Source organism: Delphinapterus leucas, chromosome 15 (assembly GCF_059928025.1).
Source record: "Delphinapterus leucas isolate spDelLeu-1000000601 "Yukka" chromosome 15, BTC_Dleu_Yukka2, whole genome shotgun sequence".
Classification (NCBI taxonomy): domain Eukaryota; kingdom Metazoa; phylum Chordata; class Mammalia; order Artiodactyla; family Monodontidae; genus Delphinapterus; species Delphinapterus leucas.
In genome coordinates, this window is record NC_143143.1 from 10,000,128 (window position 1) to 10,015,487 (window position 15,360).

General features: G+C 55.6%; 1 protein-coding gene across 7 annotated transcripts in view; it reads left to right on the forward strand.

The window, feature by feature from the left end:
• Window positions 1-15,360, forward strand: part of GTF2IRD1 (GTF2I repeat domain containing 1) — a 111,686-nt gene that overhangs the window by 18,872 nt on the left and 77,454 nt on the right. The gene's annotated exons all lie outside the window — the stretch shown is intronic.

Consider the following 15,360-nt stretch of genomic DNA (forward strand, 5'->3'; position numbering starts at 1 on the left):
GCGGGGGCCGGTCTTCATCGCGGTGCGCGGGCCTCTCACTATCGCGGCCCCTCTTGTTGCGGAGCACAGGCTCCAGACGCGCAGGCTCGGTAGTTGTGGCTCACGGGCCTAGTTGCTCCGCGGCATGTGGGATCCTCCCAGACCAGGGCTCGAACCCGTGTCCTCTGCATTAGCAGGCAGATTCTCAACCACTGCGCCACCAGGGAAGTCCTTATTACTTTTTAATTGTGGGAAAATACCCATCACGTAAAATTTGCCATCTTAACCATCTTTAAGTGTACAGTTCAGTGGCTTTAGGTACATTCAGTGGAACAAATCTCCAGAACTGTTTTCTTCTTCCCAAACGGAAACTCTCTCCCCCTTGAACACTAACTCCCCCTCCCCCCTCTCCCCAGCCCCTGGCACCCACATGTGACTCTGCCTCTGTGAATTTGACTACTCTGGGTACCGCTTATAAGTAGAATCACACGGTATTTGTCTTTCTGTGACTGGCTTGTTTCTCTTGGCATAATGTCCTCAAGGTTCATCCATGTGGTAACAGGTGTCAGAATTTCCTTCCTTTTCAAGGCTGCATAATATTCCATTGTATGTATAGACCACATTTTCTTTATCCATTCATCCATCAGTGGACACTTGGCTATTGTGAATAATGCTGCTATGGACATAGGTGTATAGCTATCTCTTGGAGACTGATACTAATAATATTAATAAAATAATATTTTTTAATATATTTTTAATTTTTTTTTTTTTGCGGTACGCAGGCCTCTTACTGTTGTGGCCTCTCCCGCTGCGGAGCACGGGCTCCGGACGCGCAGGTTCAGCAGCCATGGCTCACGGGGCCTAGCAGCTCCACGGCATGCGGGATCTTCCCGGACTGGGGCACGAACCCGTGTCCCCTGCATCGGCAGGCGGACTCTCAACCACTGCGCCACCAGGGAAGCCCTAAAATAATTATTTTTAATTATTATTATAATATAATAATAATATTTTATTATTATCAACATTGCTATGGTATAGGATCTCAAACCTGGGATGGATCTGAGAAGTCACCTCTTTCGATCCCTCCTTCAGTGCTTGAGTCGGTCCATCCAGTATCCTGCTGAGACTTCTTCCGGCCTTGGATGCATGCCAGGGGTGGGATGAGAGCCCTACTACCTTCTAACACCTCTGACCATCTGAGTGCCAGGAACTGGGGTGGCATAGGGTGGAGGAAAGAGGCTTTGTGAGAGGGATCATGGTAGAGGGAAGTTCAACCAGCCATCCCCTCTGTCTCCAGATGACCCACTAGAAGGAAGCAGGTGGGGGCTTTGGCAGGAGAAACTCGAATTTGATGCTTGGGGCAATGTTCCTCCATGGCAAGGATTAGGGGATGGTGATATTTATCAAGAGCGTCTTGGAGACTGAGGTCTATAAGAATAGATTCCATTTCAACTGACAGGAATTAATCCCTCAACAGTGCAGTGAGGTACATCCGATTTGCCCTATTTTCCAGATGAGGAAAGCAAGGTTTGGGGAGATGAAATAACTTGCTTCCTGGAAGGAAGGGCTTTTTCTCCTTGAATGGTGCCCGGCATTGGGACTTTTTAAAGGTTATTGGATTGATTTATTTTTGTTTAGTTATATCGCACCTTATTTCAGAAGGGATTTGAAAGATTTGTAAAGAAACATAACCTATATAGCAAGATGGTTAGAGGACTTCCCTGGTGGTCCAGTGGTTAAGACTTCGCCTTCCAATGCAGGGGGTGCAGGTTCAGTCCCTGGTTGGGGAGCTAAGGTCCCACATGTCTTGCGGCCAAAAAACCAAAACAGAAGCAGTATTGTAACAAATTCAATAAAAGTTTTTAAAAAGACAGTAAAAAACAAAGGTTGTGGCCTGACGCGGAAGCAGAAGTGAGTCGAGTTTGATGAAGATGTGTGCCGTGGAGTCTGTTTCCATTAGGACTGTGTTCAGTTGTAAGTAATCTGAGAAACAGAGACTTAAGAAGTGAGGGTTGGGACTTCCCTGGTGGTCCAGTAGTAAAGAATCCATCTCCCAGTGCAGGGGATGCGGGTTCAATCCCTGGTTGGGGAACTAAGATCCCATATGCTGCAGGGCAACTAAGCCCTCGAGCCACGACTACTGAGCCCAGGCACCACAACTGGAGAGAAGCCCGCGCCACAACGAAGAGCCCACGCAATGCAACAAAAGATCCCATGTGTCGCAACTGAGACCTGACACAGCCATAAAGAAAGAAAGAAAGAAAGAAAAATATATTAAAAAAAAAAAGTGAGGGGTTTGTTTTCTCCTATAATGAGAAGTCTGGAGGCAGGTGGCCCAGCCCTGGGGCAGACTTCTGGGACTTCAGGGAGACCAGCGCCTTCCCTTCCCTGGCTTTTCCATCCTAGGTGGTGGCTTTGGTCATCCTGAGGCACACGGGACTGTTGGCCACCAGGCAGCAGGTGGAAGGGGTGGGGCAGCCAGTACCTGCTCTGTGGGCAGGAGAGAAGAGGATTGAGTGAACCAGCTACACCGTTGGCCACAGAATCCTAGGTTCTTTCTGCGGGTCGATCACCAGATGGGATGGCCACTCTCTAGCCGCCAGTTACAAAAGGAGTGTTGGTCTGTTATAAAATAGACCAGGAGGCAAAAACAGATGGATGATTTTTTTCTTTGGTCACACTGTGAGGCTTGCAGGATCTTAGTTCCCCAACCGGGGATTGAACCCGGGCCCTGAAAGTGAAAGCGCTGAGTCCTAACCCTTGGACTGCCAGGGAATTCCCCAAATGGGTGATTTTTTTTTTTTTTTTTTTTTTTTTTTTTTTTTTACAACTGGTAAAGGTTGACTTAACTAGGATGCTTTTAGCTACAAGAAAGAGACCTCCACTGAGCGAGGCTTATGAAACGTGGGCTTTTATTATATCCAGCCTGAAGCCCGGAGGTGGCAAGTCCAGATCATGAGCGTCCAGGTTCTTCCACGGGTCTGCTCTGCTGTCCTCTGCGTGATGGCTTCACCTCCTGTACTGGCTCCTCTCGTGGTCCTCAGATGGCTGTCACGGTTGGGGGTGTCACATTCAGACCATCCCGACGTCCTCGTTTCGGTCCCCTTCTAAGAGCAGGGAAAACTTTCCTAGAAGCCTCGTGTCTCAGTGGCCAGAAGTGGGTTCCATGCTTCTCCTTAAATCAATCCCAGGTGAGGGAATGGGATTGCCTTGACCAAAGGCCTCAGGGCGTCACCAAAATTTGCTGCCCCAGGTGTGAATTTAGGTGCCAGGACATAACGGGGGCTCTGTTAGCAGGGAGGAGGGAAAGGACTGGGGTCAGAGGTGGGGTTGGGATTCTGGTGTCTCGACCACAAATCCGGGCTGCCTTCCATTGTACTGTGGCCAGTGTAAGACCCCCTCCAGCTGCCCCGCTGGTGCAGAAGTCAGGGCGGTGGCCTGCTTTATTCTCTGCCAGCTGCAGCGATGGGTGGACAGTGGGGAGGGGGCGAGAACTCAGGGCCCCAGGTAATTCCATCCCCACTGGGGAGCCCCTGGGACAAGAGATCCCATGGTGGGTAGGGCTGCTGGGGAGAAGGGATGCCCCCCCTCCCCTCAGGAGGGGAGAAATTTCTTTTTGTTTGTTCTCTCAAGCTTCTTTTTCAAGAAACACAGGCATATGGCTGCGGATGGTGCGGGGGCCGTGTTTGGGTGGTGTGTGTGCTCTTGCCTTTGGCGTGGTGGTAGTATTTTTTTCCACTGGCTCCAGTGCCCAGCTGGTACGTCGGGCATTGAGACTTGAGTCAAAGGTGCTCCCCTGGCATCCGGAGAAAATCCAACTCTTTCCAGTGGTGGCTCCTGGCATTTCCTATAGGGAAAGGATGGGAGAACTTTCCAGCAAACCCAGGTCTGAGCTCTATAGAAGTCTGAACTGAGGAATGTGTGTCCAGGAGGTTGAGGATGTGGACGGGGATTTGTGAGGGGGACGTGGTGAGTGAAGGGGTCCTGGATTCACTCCTGAGGCTGCTGTAACAATTACCATAAACTTAGTGCCTTAAAAAAACCGAAAAATCTTTTTCTTAGAGTGTGGGAGACCAGAACCAGAATCAGTACCACTGGGTCAAAATCAAGGTGTCAGTAGGGTTGTGCTATCTCTAGAGGCTCTCAGGGAGAATCTGTCCCCGCTCCTTCCGGCTTCTGGTGGCTGCTGGCATCCTGTGGCTTGTGGCCGCATCACTCCAGTATTGAAGGCCGGCATCTTCCCATCTCTCTCTGCTCTGTCTTCATGTGGCCTTCTGTGTGGGTCAAATCTCCTTCTGCCTCCTTATAAGGATATGTGTAATGGCATTTAAGGCCCACCCAGATAATCCAGGGTAATCTCCGCATTGCAAGGTCATTAACTTAATCACATCTGCAAAAGTGATTTTTCCATATAAGATGACATTTCAGGCTCCAGGGATTAGGATATGACTGTCTTTGCGGGGCCTTTTTGGGCCTACCACAAGTCCTTAAGGGCAAATTTGAGCAGCTGTGCTTATAGAAGGGCTCTCTGGTAATATACACCAACCAGGAAGAGGGGGTGGGTGGAAATTCCCAGCTGACCCCCGCTTCTCTTGCCATCTCAGCTCTGCCCCATACTGGGGGCAACCTTGCACACATGTCTGTGGACACCCTAAACATGTACCCAAGTTCCATTCGCCCTTCCAAACAGCTGCCCCCTGGGGATGCACCTGCACCTGCGTGGTCTGCCCTCAGTGTATCAGTTACCTATCACTGCATAACAAATAGCCCCAAACTTAGCAATGTCAAACAACAGTCATTTCTCATTTTAATCTCTCACAGTTTGGGATTTGACTAGACTCAGCTAGATGGTTCTTGTTCGAGGTCTCTCCTACAATTACAGTCAAAAGATGGCTGGGGTCAGGGTTGTCTCAAAGACTTCCTTACTCACAAGGCTGGTGCCTGGCCTGGGAAAGAGCTGGGGCTCCTCAGGCATCTCTAGATCCACTCAACCTGTCCAGCACAGTGGCTTCAGGACAGCCAGACTGCTTATATGTTGACCCAGAGCTCCGATGTTCAGTGTCTCCAAGAGAGCAAGATGCCAGGAGAAACCAAGCGCCCTTTGGGACCTGGCCTTGGAGGTCAGGGTGGCATCTCCAGAACATCTGTTGGTTAGAAGTGAGTGATTAAGGGACGTCCCTGGTGGTCCAGCAGTTAAGACTCCTTGCTCCCAGTGCAGGGGGCCCGGGTTCCATCCCTGGTCAGGGAACTAGATCCTGTGTGCCGCAACTAAAGATCCTGCACATGGCAATGAAGACCCCCGCGAGCCACAGCTAAGACCCGGTGCAGCCAGATTAATTAATTAATTAATTTTAAAAAGTGAGTGATTAAGGCCCATATTCAAGAGGATGGGAATTGGATGTCACCATTGGATGGGAGAAGTGTCAAAGAATTTGCCATCATGTTTAAAGCCACCTTGGGTGGACACACCAGAGGAGAGGCCCCCTGGGGGTCCAGGTCGGGGAATTGCTTGCCCAGTGGATTCCAGGGGCCTGAGTGCCCAGAAGGTGGTCTGGGGCAGATGCAGGCTTGTGGCGGGGTGTGTCCTCTTAGGCTTATAGGCTGCTTGCCCCTCGGACCAGGGCTGGAGCAGGACCTCTGAAGTGCAGTCCCAGGCTCTGAGGTCAAGGGTGGGATTCCTACTAGACAGTCCCAGAACCTGACAGTGGTCTGTGTTGAAAGTGCTTCAGCCATCTGCAGTCCCAGCCTCACTGACGACCCTGAGCCACATCATGCTTGCTAGTGACTCAGGGTCTTTGCCCACGCCACCTCCTGTCCAGAGTGCCCCCTTCCTCCCCACCCACCTTGTTCACGTCTCCTGATTCTTTCAAACCTGCAGAAACAGCCCCTCCCATCAGACACCTTTCCAGGCCTTTGTGTACCAGGCTGATACTCAGCAGGCCTGGGGGTACACAGGAACTGGTGGTCTCGTGGGGGCCCAGACGCCTCTGCATCCTAACTGAAGGAGAGTTGCAGGGTTGGAGGGAAGAAGGAGCTGTGGGTGCCCAGACGAGGGGCAGCAGGCCAGCCTGAAGGGTCAGGACATGCCTGACCATAGCAAAGAGTGAGCCAGGCAGAGGGAAGGGTGTCTCTTCTGAAGGGCACAGGGGTGCTACGGCCCAGAAGCCAGAGGTCAGGCATGTCCAGGGGCCTGTAGGCTGTTGTGTTGGGCACCAGAGGGAGGGCAGCGAGGCTGGGATCAGGGATCAGGTCATCTCCTGGTATAGCAGTGACTTTGGACAGGACGGTGACCCCCGAGGGCAAGGTTTGTGTCCTGTTCATCTGTGTGTGTGGCAGTGCTGGGCCTGGGCTTGGGTTGGTGCCTTCTCTCTGACTGTCTCCCTGTGGGGGGAGCCCCAGCAGGCCTTGCATCAGCGTACTTGCGTGTGCACCTGTGATGCGGGTAAGTGCGTGTTGGGTTGCTAGTGCTCACACTCACCTGTGGGTCAGAGATGTGTTTGTCAGGTACACTCTTTCTCTCCCCCTTGCCCCATCCCAGCAGAGGTCACTAAGCAGCCACTCTCATTTTAGTGTTGGCACTCAGTGACTACAGCCAAACACTTCCCCTTACTCATAGAGTGAATGTTATGTATCTCCAAGCCATGCTTCTTGCCTATGCCTCTCTCCACAGAAATGCGAATACTGTCTGTACATTTGTGTTCTCAGAGAACCCCTATTCACCCTTCAAAACCCTTCTCAACAATCATCAACTCAGGAAAACCTTGTTTGGAAACCCTGACTCCTCCAAAGCTAAATAAACAGAAATTGTTTAAATAAAAGGGGGTGGGGACTTCCCTTGTGGTCCAGCAGTTAAGACTCCGCACTCCCAATGCAGGGGGCCCGGGTTCGATCCCTGGTCAGGGAACTAGATCCCACATGCTGCAACTAAAGATCCTGCATGCCACAATTAAGACCTGGCACAGCCAAATAAATAAATAAATAAATATTTGATAAACAAATAAAGGGGGGGAGCCCTTTTCCCCCATATCAAGCCTTGTTGCCTGGGTGAGCTTCTCCTCTTATTCTCATTTCATGGTTCTGTAATTTTTTTTAAATTAATTAATTTATTTTTGGCAGCATTGGGTCTTCGTTGCTGTGTGTGGGCTTTCTCTAGTTGTGGCGAGCCGGGGCTACTCTTCATTGGAGTGTGCAGGCGTCTCATCACGGTGGCTTCTCTTGCTGTGGAGCACGGGCTCTAGGCGCATGGGCTTCAGTAGTTGTGGCACGTGGGCTCAGTAGTTGTGGCACGTGGGCTCAGTAGTTGTGGCTCATGGGCTCTAGAGCGCAGGCTCAGTAGTTGTGGCACACGGGCTCAGTTGCTCCGCGGCATGTGGAATCTTCCCAGACCAGGGCTCAAACCCGTGTCCCCTGCATTGGCAGGCAGATTCTTAACTGCGCCACCAGGGAAGTCCCTGGTTCTGTAATTTTTTGTGGACTGGTCCTGTGAGCTCTAGGAGGGCAGGCACGGCTGTCTGAGTCATTTCCAGGAGGTGTTAAGTAAACAAATTGGGGTGAAAGGAGGCCCGGGAAGCCTCTCCCCTGGGACCTCCCCACAGGTGGCCAGACCTCCAGCTTCTGCTGAGTTGTTGTAGGCTGCCCGCCCCACCCCCCCAGAACACATTGCCTTGGGACTTTGACCCAACTGATGGCCAGGTGGAGGTGTGCTCGCTGTTCTGTCCCAGTGTGGCCTTGCTGGGTGTAGCCCTCGGGGTTCAACAAATGTGTGTGGAAAGGAAGGAGGGGCGCCCAACACGTGTGCTCCTGATACTGGGGGACCCGGACGCGCCAGCACGTGGGAGGAGGGCCTGGGCTGCTGCAGGCCCGGCTCGTGGGAAGCCCGTTGCTCGCCACCGCCTAGATAGGCTGCTTGCGGGAGGGCGGGTGGCGTTTGTTCCTCGGTTCACCCCCAAGCCAGCAGGGACAAGTGACCCTCCCCAGCCTGGTGAGGCCAGGCCTCTCGGTCTCACTCTGACTGGTGGCTTCTCTTGTTCTGTGTGTGTCATACACAGTCTCTTTTTTTTACCCATCCCCATGCCGACACGTGAATGCTCACTCACACTTCTGCCTCTTCCAACAAGTACTCTTCAGCCTCGGTGGAGACTTGAGGGACGTGGGATTCCCAGTTGGGCCACTGTCCGGGGAAGGAACCTGTCAAAGGTGGCCCTGGGCTCTGGGGACAGGCTCGCTTCCTGCAGGCCCAGGAAGGAGAAATATACTCTCCTGCCAGGAGTCTCCTTACCTGTGCCTGCCCTGGGGTCCCACGGGCAGGGAAGCAGGGTGGGCCCCCTTCTCTGCCGGCCGGGCTGAGCCCGCCGATCTGTCGCTGCTCCAGAGGGAAGTGAGTTGAAGGCTGCGTCGTGGGGTGGAAGGAACCGGGATTAGTCGCCGTGATCTGGACTCAGGTCCTGGCTTTGTCACATCCTGGCTTTGGGACGCTTGAAACTCGAAATCCTTCTCTGTAAAATGAGGGTGGTTGTGAGAATTAACCGTGTATCGGGGCCTAACCAGTCCTGGGCACCTGGGGAGCAGTGCTTCGGCTTCTTCCCTCCCTCCCCTGGGCACCTGCTGTTCTGGCTCTGGCCCCCTTTGCGTGTCCTCTGCGTGCGGCCCCGAGTCCCTGGGCTCATGGTGTGAAGGACCAGCGCCTGGGCTCCTGCGGTCATGTGCACAAGCCCTGCCCTGGTTCCTGTCTGCCCGGCGCCAGCGGGGAGTGGGGCCAGCCCACCAGCCTCATCAGCCACCTGGCTGTCCTGTCACCGTGCCTGGGGCTCCGCCCTTAGCCCCGTTCCTCTGAATTAGGAGTCCTGCGCCACGGAGGAGCAAAAAGAGAACGGACCGTGAGTGTCAGATGTCCCGGATCTCATCCTGGCTTCATCACTCACTTGGAGCAAAAATGTGCTGCCTCTGGGACTTGGTTTTTTCACCCTTGAAATGGGCCCAGTTCCCTCCATCCTGCTGCGCTCCAGGGGTGGAGGTCACAGGTGTCAGCGTGGCACTCCCAGGGGAGGGGGACAAGAGAGTGGCTCTTCAGCCAGGGAGAGGAAGAGGGAGCTGGCGGGGGAAGCAGGGCAAGGAGGGAAGGGGCGTGCGGGGTGCTGAACCCCTGGATGAAGGGGGCGTCTAGGATGGTGGGTGGGGAAAGGGTTTTTTTTTATGGGTTGAGCTGGAACGTTTGTCTGCAGCCCTGAATTTTTGCCTACACACCCTTCTCCCCTCCCCCCATCAGCCCCATCCACTTCTCCTGCGGGGCCCCCTGTCACTGGGGGAGGTCAGGTTCCCTCCAGAGTGAGCACCTGTCTTCCCAAGGCCATGCCCAGGCCATGGACAGCAGTAGGGACAAGTTCAAGGACAGTCCCCCCCTCTCAGTGGCCCACTGCAGGGTGTTTAGGATTGGAAACCCCAGCCCAAGTGCTGTCTCCTCACCCTCGCCCAGGGCCCGGGGGAGTGGCCTTTCTGGGCCCAACTGCCACGGGGGCCTCCCTTCCGGGGGCAAGTCTGCCTTGAGCTGGAGCAGCGGTGACTCAGCCGTGGACACAGCACTCAGCTAATCTTTGGCTCAGGGACCGGGAAGGCCTCCACCTCTCGATGGCCAGCAAAGCTGCCACCGTCTGGGCCAGGAATCCTGGATGAGTGTAGGAGGCAGGCGGCGGGCAGAAAAACTGAGCTGCTTGGAAACATCCCCAGAGATCATCCAGGCCCTGTACCTGACTGCGTGTCAGAATCTCCCGGGGCTGAAAAATACAGCGTCCGGGGCCTGAGGTAGACTTGTCACCTCAGGGCTTCTAGGGGGTGGGCCCCAGGAAGCTGGGAGCTGGACCGGCAGGTGTTGGCGGCAGCTGGGCCACCTGCCCGCCTCACTCACACATGGGCAAAGGGAGGCTGGAAAGCCGGGTGATGGGGCAGGTGTCACACAGCAGTGTCCCTGCAGACCGGGGACCCAGATCTTCCCTCCACCTCCCCCAGCTCTGCCTTTTGGGGCTTTATAAAACAAGGTTGTCCCCTCTGGTCCCTGTGTGACCTTCAAACACATCAAGAGAGTGGCTTCCTCCCCTCCTGTGATCTCCTGGATGAAACAGCCCTGCCTCCTCCTCTGGGAGACCCTCCCTCCCCCTTTGTCCCCTCCCCTGAGGAGCCCCCAAGCCCGTCTCTCATCTCTAACTGAAATTGGATATTTTGGACCCAAAGGCAGGACCTAATGTCCATGGTTTGCCTTCCTTATTGGTGTCTGTCCTTGTCCTCAGTGGCCGAGAGCGGCATTTGGGCTCCCGGCTCTGCTGGTCCCTGTGTCCTGGGGAGACCAACCATCCTGCTTTTCCTGGGACTAAGGGGTTTCTGTGCTGAACGCAGGAAGGTCCCGGGCAAACCAGGCGAGTTGTTCAGCCTGGCTGAGCATCAGCTGTGGATTCGATCGGCCGGTCTTCCTGCTCCCCGCGTCCTGGCAGGTGTGAGGGGTACAGTCCTCATGGAGCATGTTGACGGGAGAGGACCGGGCTTGGTGACAGAGGGACAGATGGACGAGCTCATGCCCACTACCGTCCGTGACGGAGTGATGATATAGCAAGGAAGGTGGCCCACACTGTGACAAGCGTCTAGGCGGTGCTGATGCTGCAGGTCCTGGGACCACGCTTGGAGGAGCACCTGTGCAGGACACCTGTCTGACCCAGCAGCCTCCCTCGTTTTCAGTTCCTGGACTGTTCCTCCTTCGTGATCCAAATACATCCAAAGTTGCAATCCCCCATGTTACCTTTTTATTGTTGTCAGACCACCCTGCTTATAGCTTGCAAACATCCTGGCTCCCGCCCAAAGTGGCTGACCATCACACTTGTTGTCAGTTCCCCAGATATTTTTGGTTTGGGCCACTCCACGCGGCACGCGGGATCTTAGCTCCCCGATCTTAGTTCCGTGACCAGGGATCGAACCTGTGCCCCCTGCAGTGGAAGCTCGGAGTCCTAATCACTGGACGGCCAGGGAAGTCCCCGTTTCCCCGAATATTTATTGAGTGTCCCTGAAATCCCAAGCAGGTGCTCAAGGCAGTGAAGGTTTGGTAAACCTGACAGCCTCTGGTCTCCCGGGGCCACATTCCAGGTGGGGAAATCTGGCAGGATGCACGTGAACAGGTCACTTCGGATGTTATGAAGGAAATAAATGAAAAGGTGGGGGCAAGGGGTGGGGGCTGCCGCCTGGCTGCTGAATCAGGGAAGGCGCAGAGGACCTGGTGGTTGGGCTGAGGCCTGATGGAGCGAAGGGGGCAGCGGGAGGAGACGGGGACCGGGCAGAACCTTCCGGGCGGGAGGAACCGCGAGTCCGAGGCCCCAGAAGGGAGCACACGGTGTGTTTTGGGGACAGAAAGAGGGTGGTGCTGGAGCCAGCACAGAGCGGGGAGGGCAGACAGGCCCAGGTCACATGGGCCTGCAGCGTGGGGAGGTGACATTCTGCCTGCGGTGGGAACCCCCTGGAAGCTTCTTAGCGGGAGAGCCACGTGAGACTGGTGTGGCAGCTGCTTGCAGGGGGACCGTGGGGGCAGGAGGAGGGCAGGGAGGCTACAGTGGGGAGCCACTGTCCCCACGTGGGTGAGCGAGGATGGTGGCCTGGACGGGGAGGTGGTGAGAAGTGGGCAGACCTGGGTGCATCCTGGAGCCGAGCTCGCAGGACTCTCCCTGGATTGTTTCAGGGACGTGGCAGAAGAGAGCCGGGGGTGAGGCTTCAGTGTCAGCCTGCATCTGAGCTGATGGCAGGAGAGGAGCGGATCTGAGCGGGAAACGCGGGCCGTGTTCCGTTTGGGTTGCTTGTTAGACGTTGAACAGGAGACGGGGAGGAGGTAGCATCTCAGGAGATGGGGGAGGGGAGAGAGAAATGGAGAGTCCCCAGCATACAGGTGACATGTAAGCCGCGAGATTGCCTCGCAGCGAGGGAGGGAGTGGGATGGGGATGAGAAGAGAGCCCAGGACCCTCCAGCGGTCAGCGGTCAGTGCCAGGAGGGACGTGGCCGGGAGGTGGGGGGGAAGCCAGGTGTGTGGCCCTTGGCAGCCCTGGGAGAAGGGTTTGGGGAGGGATGCTCACAGCTCCCTGCTGCCTTTCGGCCCTCGTAGACCTTACCCCCCCAGGAACCCAGGGGTGGGTGGAAGTCCCTTGTCACTGAGGGCTTCCTGGCCACTCGTGCCTCAGGTCAGGAGCCAGCCACCCATCACCCAGGATGTCACTTCTGATATCCTCTCTCAGGTGACACAGAGCAGACCTTAGCTGCCTCCAGCCTCGCCCGGCCCCTTGTCCTCGCTTGCTGGTGTGTGGCGTGTGTGACGGCTCAGGCAGTGGCCTCTGTTCTTGCCATCCACTCCCTCTGGGGACTTCGTCCTGTTCGTTTTTTGGGCACTTGCCTCCTGGTTAACTAGCATACTTCGTGCTCTGTTCTGTGTCGTTTGTTGGTTTCATTGGGTGGTTGCCTTCTCCCTCGTTTTCAGATTAGAAGTAGCCCCACCTTACAAATGAGAAAACGGGGGGGGTTAGGTGGTTGGTCCAATGTGGTCCTGGCAGCCTCAGGCCTGGGTCTCACTGTGTGCGTGGTTCACGGCTCGTGGCTCCCAGCCCAGCGCTCTGGTCCCCCTGTTCTACCCACAGCCGCTCCAGCCACGGGAGCCTGCCCCTCTCTCCAAGGCCCGGGAGGATCTTCTGCCCTCCTACCCAAACTCACCCAGCTGCCTAGGGCTCGGCCTCCTTGGGTTCCGGCTCCAGACAGAGCGTCCTGGGAGCCCAGACGGACTAGAAGTCAGGGGATGGCCCACAGCCCGGCCCCCTCCTCCTCCGTCCCTGAGTCCCTGGCTCCTTTCTAAATGGATTAGGACCTTTGCCGGAAGGAGCCAGCAGCCGTCTGGGGCGACCGGAGGCCAGGGCTGGCGCGCTGTCTGGTGCCTCCTGCTTTGCCCTGATTCGATTTGGGCTCCAGCAGCTGGGAGGCTGGCAGCCTGAGGCCTTTCTGGAAGTGGCTCAAGGGACTGGGGGGCAGGGGGCAGCTGAGGGGAGGAGGCAAGACTTCACGCGCCCCAGGCAGGCAAACCTCTCAGCTGGCCGTGCAACAGACCTGCGATTGGGCTTCGTGCCACAGAAGGCCCCTGGCTGATGCTTGGTCCATTAGCAGGTCCCATCGGGGCCTTTCATACCCTCAGCATCCCTTAATAACGTGGGTTTCGAGCTTTTATTAAAAATAAGGCAACCGGGACTTCCCTGGTGGTCCAGTGGTTAGGGCTCCATGCTTCCACTGCAGGGATCACAGGTTCGGATCCCTGGTCGGGGAACTAAGATCCCACATGCGTGCAGCACGGCCAAAAATAAATAAATAAATAAGGCAACCTAGGAGAAGAAATACATTTTATAAACATTTCAAAGTGAACCCATACACATTTTGGCCAACTGCTGACCTGGCCAGTTATTTTGTTTGTTTTGTTTTGTTTTAATTTATTTTATTTTATTTATTTTTGGCTGTGTTGGGTCTTCGTTGCTGTGCGCCGGCTTTTCTCTAGTTGCGGCGAGCGGGGGCTACTCTCCGTTGTGGTACGCAGGCTTCTCGTTGTGGTGGCTTCTCTTATTGCGGAGCATGGGCTCTAGGCGCGCGGGCTTCAGTAGCTGCAGCACACGGGCTCAGTTGTTGTGGCTCGCGGGCTTAGTTGCTCCACGGCATGGGGGATCTTCCCAGACTAGGGCTCGAACTCGTGTCCCCTGCATTGGCAGGCAGATTCTTAACCCCTGCACCACCAGGGAAGTCCCTGGCCTGTTATTAAAATCAGTATTTATCTACAGCCAAGTAGCCAACTTGGGCCAGGACAGAGTCCAGAGCCAAGCTCTGCTGCATCCCTAATTCCTTTGAATGTTTCCGTCTCTGTCATTGGATGCATCTCACCTTGTTATGTGTGACGTGCTCTGATTGCTGTTCCGTGTCATCGATTTTACAACCCACTAAAAGGCTACAGTCTGTGGTTTGGACTACACTGAGCTGGACACTGGCACTGGGGGTGCAGCAGCGATTGGCAGACCAGTCCCTGACCTCATAGAGCTTACAGTCCAGGGGGCAGAAGACACTATGGACTTGGCACTATACTAGGTGCCAGGCCCAGCCATCACCTACCCAGGACCTCTGACCCCCAACCCCAGTTACATGCACAGACTCCTTTACCCCCAAGAAGCAGAGAGGGCAGGACTCACAGGCTCCCTCTGATGCCTGCAGCTCTATTCCCTGATCCCACCCCTGAACTGGCCACCTGGGGCCCTTGCACAGAGCACTAGAAGGTCTGAGCCCGGGGAGGGAAACTGAGCGTTCCTGCCTCTGCCCTCTACCTTCTCCTTTGCTTGGATTGGCGAGGGGACAGCTGCCCCACAGGAAGATGCTGGCACTGGGGCATCCTGTGGGGGGGCCCCCTGGACCTGATTCCTGGGTCAGGAAAGGGAGGGGCAGGATGGATCGGGGACCGAGGGAGGCTGACCTTTGTATCTAGTGGGGCCCAGGCCCGGCTGGGTAATACAGGGCCAGCAGACTTGTTCCCTGCCTGCTGTAGCCCCGATATGACGCCCTGATCTGAGGGCGCCTCAGCAAGGGGGGAGGATACAGCTCTGTCCTCCGGGAACCTCATGACGAGGGGCAACGTCCTGTGTTGGGGAAACCTCACCTGAGGTGAAGGGGCCTCTGCCCTGTGGTATCTCTCTGCACCTCTGAGATTCAGTCCTGGAAGCCAGGAAGTAGACCAAAGTTCCACGGCCTTGGGGTGGCGGCCTTCCCCCTGGGAGCATGTGACTTGACACACAGCTGTGATGGGGGGACTCGGGGACAGGTGGGAGGCCAGGGACACCTGACCAGCCTGGGCAGGAAGGGGCCGGAGGTGGGGCAATCCAGGGCACCTTCCCAGCAGAGGTGACAATTAAAAGCTAAGGGGGCAGGGCTTCCCTGGTGGCGCAGTGGTTGAGAGTCTGCCTGCCGATGCAGGGGACGTGGGTTCATGCCCCAGTCTGGGAAGATCCCACATGCCGCGGAGCGGCTGGGCCCGTGAGCCATGGCCGCTGAGCCTGCACGTCCAGAGCCTGTGCTCCGCAACGGGAGAGGCCACGACAGTGAGAGGCCCGCGTACCGCAAAAAAAAAAAAAAAAGCTAAGGGGGCAGCCAGTAGATGCCAAAGGGGCCAGGGAGGGCACTCAGGGAGAACAGAACTGGTGACATCTGAGGAGCCGTGAAGGATGTCCGTATGTTTGGAGGGTGGTGACACTTAGAGTGCCTAGAGCATGGGGTATAAGGAGGAGTTGAGGCGAGGGACAAGAGTCTAGACCCTTGAATACCAAGCTGAGGAGTCAGGAGCTAATGTG